Genomic DNA, 6,000 nt, shown 5'->3' with positions numbered 1-6,000 from the left:
AATTTGCAATTTTGGAGTAGAATTTGGACAAGATCAAGAAGAAGAAGAAGATTACTTAGATGAGTTAATTAATTAACCTACAATCTTAATATTACGGAAAATAAGGAGAAATGAACAAACCTACCATTTTCGTAATAATATAATATATTAAATGTGGGATAAAATATAGAGTATAATAATTGATTTAACACAAGTAGTTATTTTAAGATAATTTTTTTAATTTAAATTTAATTTTTTTAATATTTTTTTTAATTTAAAATTTAAAATTTTATTTTATTTTAAGATAATATTGAAGGTTTCTTAGAAATATTTATCCTAATAAAATATTTTAACTTTTTTACTAAAATATAGGGCATGTTAGTGCACAACATAAGTGAAGTGTATTTCACTTACACTGGGGAAAGTGGGTCGAAACCCGTTAATGCGCCCAGTAAGTGACGGGAGAAAGTAAAATGCAGTTGTATTTCGCTTTTCCCCATTTCATGCATAAAACGATGGTAAATGAAATTCGAGGGGTCGAACTCGGATTTCACTTACAAATGTTGAGCACGGTGGATCCTGGTCCACACGTATGAGTAGGACATGGAGGGTATTTTGGCATTTCTTTATATTGAGTTTGGCATGTGCAGTACTCAAGATATGATTAACGCTTCGTTGCTAATTTTATGTTGGTTGGTTCGGGACTTACAGAGAGCAGAAAAATCAAAGGGCTTCGACACTGTCGCTGAAAAACAGAGGAACGCGAGCTCGACCTAGCAGTAAGTGAACGATGCCGTTGGAAGAGCGAGGTCGACACTGCTGCTACCCAGAAACAGCATCTCGGTTCTGTTGTCGCCGTTGCTGGAAGAGACCAGCTCGGGGTTCCATTGTCGTCGTTGTCGGAAGAGAACAACTTGGGGTTTCGTTCTCACCATTGCCGGAAGAGAGGTTGTTGTGCCTCGTCGTTGACGGAAGAGAAGGCTGAGAAAGGTAACTCTGTTTTTAAACAGAGAAGGGCGACGTTGTGTCCTACTGTGAGAAGACACGGAGAGAGACTCGCTCGGGACGCTGTATTTGCGTCATTCTGATTTCTTTGTGGAAATCAGGACTATTGTATTGTGCTCCTCAATTGATAAAATAAAATCCTCTACAGCTCCATGGACGTAGGCAATTTGCCAAACCACATAAAATCTTTGTGCCGTGTGATTACCTGTTTATCTTGTTACTTTATTGTCATCGATTTTTTCATAACAACTGGTATCAGAGCCGAGGTTTAGCCGAGGGAAAATGATGGCTGGAGACGAAGTGAAGGTATCAGGGATTGAGAAGTTCGATGGCAAGGACTATGGATTCTGGAGGATGCAGATAGAGGACTACCTCCATGGGAGGAAACTCCATCTTCGATTGTTGGGGAAGAAACCGAAAAAAATGGAGGAAGACGATTGGAATCAGTTGGATCGACAGGTTCTGGGGATTATTCGGCTAACCCTGTCGAGATTCGTTGCACACAACATCAGTAAGGTGAAGACGACTATGGGTCTCTTAGAGGTTTTGTCAGGTATGTACAAAAAGCATTCAGCGAATAACAAAGTTTATTTGATGAAAAATTTATTCAATTTGAAGATGGTAGAAGGTACATCTGTTGCACAAGATCTGAATATTTTTAATACTATCACAAATCAATTGTCATCTGTTGAAATTGAATTTGATGATGAGATACGTGCACTGATACTATTGGCTTCATTGCCGAATAGTTGGGAAGCCATGAGAATGGTTGTGAGTAATTCTGCCGGTAAATCAAAGTTGAAATATGATGATATTCGTGATTTGATTTTGGCTGAGGAGGTACGCAGGAGGGATTCAGGCGAGATTTCGGGTTCGAGTTCCGCATTGAATGTTGATTCTCGGGGGAGATCACATGACAGGAACTCAAACAGAAACATATTAAAGTCAAAATACAGGGGCAAGAGCAAGTCAAGGCCTAGTCAGCAGACAACTTGCTGAAACTGTGGCAAAGCTGGCCACTTAAAGATAAACTGTAAAAGCCCTTAGAAAACCGATAATGATAGTGCCAATGCAGTAACTGAAGAAGTACAAGATACACTTGCTTACAGTTCATAGTCCAGTTGATGACTGGATACTGGATTCAAGGGCTTCATTCCATACATCCTACCATCATGAGATAATGCAAAACTATGTTGTAGGTAACATTGGGAAGGTATATCTTGCTGATGGAGAGGCCTTTAATGTGATGGGGATGGGAGACATTGACATTGCACTCCCTAACAAGAACAAATGGACCTTGCAAAAGGTCAGGCACATTCCTAAATTGAAGAAGAACCTCATTTCTGTTGGGCAGCTTGATGACTGTGGCCATTCAGTGGTGTTCTCAGATAGCACCTAGAAAGTCACCAAAGGAGCATTGGTACTGGCTCGAGGTAAGAAAATTGATACACTCTATTCGACTACTGGTTTGATTAACACTATTGCTATTACCGTTGCAGAAAGCACAACAGATTTATGGCATTGCAGGCTTGACCATATGAGTCAGAAGGGCATGACAGAACTGCTATCCAGAGGCAAACTACCAGAACAGAAATTAGTTGATCTCAGTATGTGTGAGAGTTGCATTATGGGTAAACAAAGGAAGATCAGTTTCTTGAAGAATGGCAGAACACTAAAGAAAAGGAAAACTGGACCTTGTGCACACAAATGTGTGGGAACCTTCCCCAGTGGTATCCCTTGGAGGTTCTCGTTACTATCTCACGTTCATTGATGATCATAGTAGGAAGGTATGAGTTTATTTTTTGAAGCATAAATCTGAGGTATTTAATGTGTTCAAAATTTGGAAGGTCATGGTTGAAACAGAGACAAACTTGAAACTGAAATGTTTGAGGTCTGATAATGGCGGTGAGTATATTGATGACAGGTTCAAGGAGTACTGTGCAGCTCAAGGTATCAGAATGGAGAAGACCATTCCTGGGACAATAAAATGGAGTTGCTGAACTTATGAACAAAACCATCAATGAGCGTGCTAGAAGCATGAGGTTTTATGCTAGATTACCACCTACTTTCTGGGCAGATGCAATCAGTACTGCAGTCTACTTGATCAAGAGAGGGCCATCAGTTCTGTTGGATTGTGGATTACCAGAGGAGGCCTAGAGCGGGAAAGAGGTCAAATTTTCTCACCTTAAACTTTTTGGTTGTCTTTCTTATGTTTTTGTTGATTCTGATGCTCGTAGTAAGCTTGAGGCCAAGTCAAAGAAATGTTATTTCATTGGCTATGGAGACGAGGCATTTGGCTATCGGTTCTGGGATGATCAGGGTCGAAAGATTATAAGAAGCAAAAATGTGATTTTTAATGAGAAGATTGGACAAGTCCAGTATAGTTGCTGAAGCAGCTCCTTAGGAGTTCGACTTTGTTAGACTGGATGACCTACAAGAGGCCACAATACAGTGCAAAGATGCGAGTGACGAGGAGAGTGGGTCCAGTGCATCCAGTCCTATTATTCCGCAATCAAATCCAGAGCCGTCTACTCTTGCAGCTACAGTTCATAGGTCAGTTAGGACTATTAGTCCTCCATAGCGTTTCCCACCTATTTTGAATTATATTATGTTGACAGATGGTGGAAAACCGCAGAGTTACGAAGAAACCTTGTAAGATGAAAACTCTAGCAAGTGGGAGCTAGCAATGAAGGATGAGATGAATTCTTTGTTCGAGAATCAGACATGGGAGTTGACTGAACTTCCACCAGGGAAGAAGACATTGCACAACAAGTGGGTGTACTGGGCGAAAACTAAGCATGATGGCAGTAAGAGGTACAAAGCTAGACTTGTTGTAAAGGGCTTTCAGCAGAAGCAGGGTATTGATTACTCTGATATTTTTTCTCTTGTGGTGAAGATCACAACCATTAGGTTAGTACTATCCATGGTTGCTACTGAAGATTTATTTATTGAACAGTTAGAAGTGAAAACAACTTTTCTTCATGGAGACCTTGAAGAAGACATCTACATGCACCAACCTGAGGGGTTTGCAGTACAGGGAAATGAAGGTTCAGTTTGCAAACTGAAGAAGAGCTTGTATGGCCTGAAGCAAGCTCCTATACAATGGTACAAGAAATTTGATAGCTTTATGTCCAACGCAGGTTACATCAGATGTGAGGCAGATCACTGTTACTATGTCAGGTATTTTGACAATTCTTACATCATTCTGTTACTGTTTGTGGATGACATGCTTATTGCAGGGGCTAGTATTGATGAGATCAATAAGTTGAAGAAACAGATGTCAGAGCACTTTGCAATGAAGGATTTGGGAGCTGCGAAGCAAATCCTTGGTATGAGAATTGTCAGAGACAGAGTCAAAGGCACGTTGAGACTCTCGCAGGCTGAGTATGTGAAAAAGGTACTCAGCAGGTTCAATATGGATAAGGCCAAACCAGTTGGCACACCCTTGGGTAGTCACTTCAGACTCAGCAAGGATCAATCACCTAAGTCAGAAGAGGAACTAGATTACATAAGTAAGGTTCCTTATGCCCCAACCATTGGTTCATTTATGTATGCTATGGTTTACACTAGACCGGATATTGCCCATGCAATGGGAGTTGTGAGTAGATACATGAGTAACCCAGGAAAACAGCATTGGGAAGCAGTGAAGTGGATTTTGAGGTACTTAAAAGGCTCCTCAGATACGTGCTTGTGCTTCTCAGGAAAGAGCTTAGAGGTGAGGGGCTATGTTGATGCTAATCTAGCTGGAGATATTGATAGCAGAAAAAATACCACAGGGTTTGTTTACACTTTGGGTGGTATTGCAGTTTCATGGGGTTCAAATCTACAGAAAATAGTTTCTTTGTCTACCACAGAAGCTGAGTACATTGTAGTATCAAAAGTTGCAAAGGAGATGATCTGGCTACAGGGCTTCTTGGAGGAATTGGGTAAAAAGAATCAGAAGGGCATTCTCTATAGTGATAGTCAGAGTGCCATATTCCTTGCCAAGAACCCAACATTTCATTCCAGGACAAACCACATTCACATCTGGTATCATTTTATACGATCATTGTTAGATGATGAACAGGTGGTACTTGACAAAATTTGTGGAAGTAAGAACCCTGCTGATATGTTGACAAAGGGTGTTACACTTGAGAAACTGAAGTTGTGTGCAACTTCAGTTGGTCTTCTAGCAAGAAAATAGGAGCAGTAAATTGCAGAGGTGGAGGATATCCTGTTTGAGGAAGAGGTCGATACAGTGGGTGTACCAGTCTCCAAGTGGGAGAATTGTTGAGCACGGTGGATTCTGTTCCACACGTATGAGCAGGACATGGAGGGTATTTCTGCGTTTCTTTATGTTGAGTTTGGCGTGTGCAGTACTCAAGATATTATTAACTCTTCGTTGCTGATTTTATGTTGGTTGGTTCGGGACTTACAAAGAGCAGAAAAATCAGAGGGCTTCGACACTGTCGCTGAAAAACAGAGGAACGCGAGCTCGACCTAGCAGCAAGTGAATGCTGACGCTGGAAGAGCGAGGTCAACACTGTTGCTGCCTAGAAATAGCATCTCGGTTCCGTTGTCGCCACTGCCAGAAGAGGCCAGCTCGGGGTTCCATTATCGCCACTGCCGGAAGAGAACAACTTGGGGTTTCGTTTTTGTCGTTGTCGGAAGAGAGACTGTTGTGCCTCGTCGTTGATGGAAGAGAAGGTTGAGAAAGGTAACTGTTTTTAAATAGAGAAGGGTGACATTGTGTCCTGCTGTGAGAAGACACGAAGAGAGATTCGCTCGGGACGTTGTATTTGCGTCATTCTGATTTCTTTGTGGAAATCAGGACTATTGTATTGTGCTCCTCAATTGATAAAATAAAATCCTCTACAGCTCCGTGGAAGTAGGCAATTTGCCGAACCACGTAAAATCTTTGTGCCGTGTGATTACCTGTTTATCTTATTACTTTATTGTCATCGGTTTTTTCATAACAACAAATACATTTCGTTGTAGGAGAGGATCAGGGAGGAACCTCTGTCGAATGAGGTTTCA

The sequence above is a fragment of the Aristolochia californica genome, unplaced genomic scaffold, assembly GCF_029961685.1.
Source record: "Aristolochia californica isolate CCGP_79_NKW_82.1479 unplaced genomic scaffold, dmAriCali1.0.hap1 SCAF_4, whole genome shotgun sequence".
Classification (NCBI taxonomy): Eukaryota; Viridiplantae; Streptophyta; class Magnoliopsida; order Piperales; family Aristolochiaceae; genus Aristolochia; species Aristolochia californica.
Note: the sequence above shows the minus strand (reverse complement) of the source record.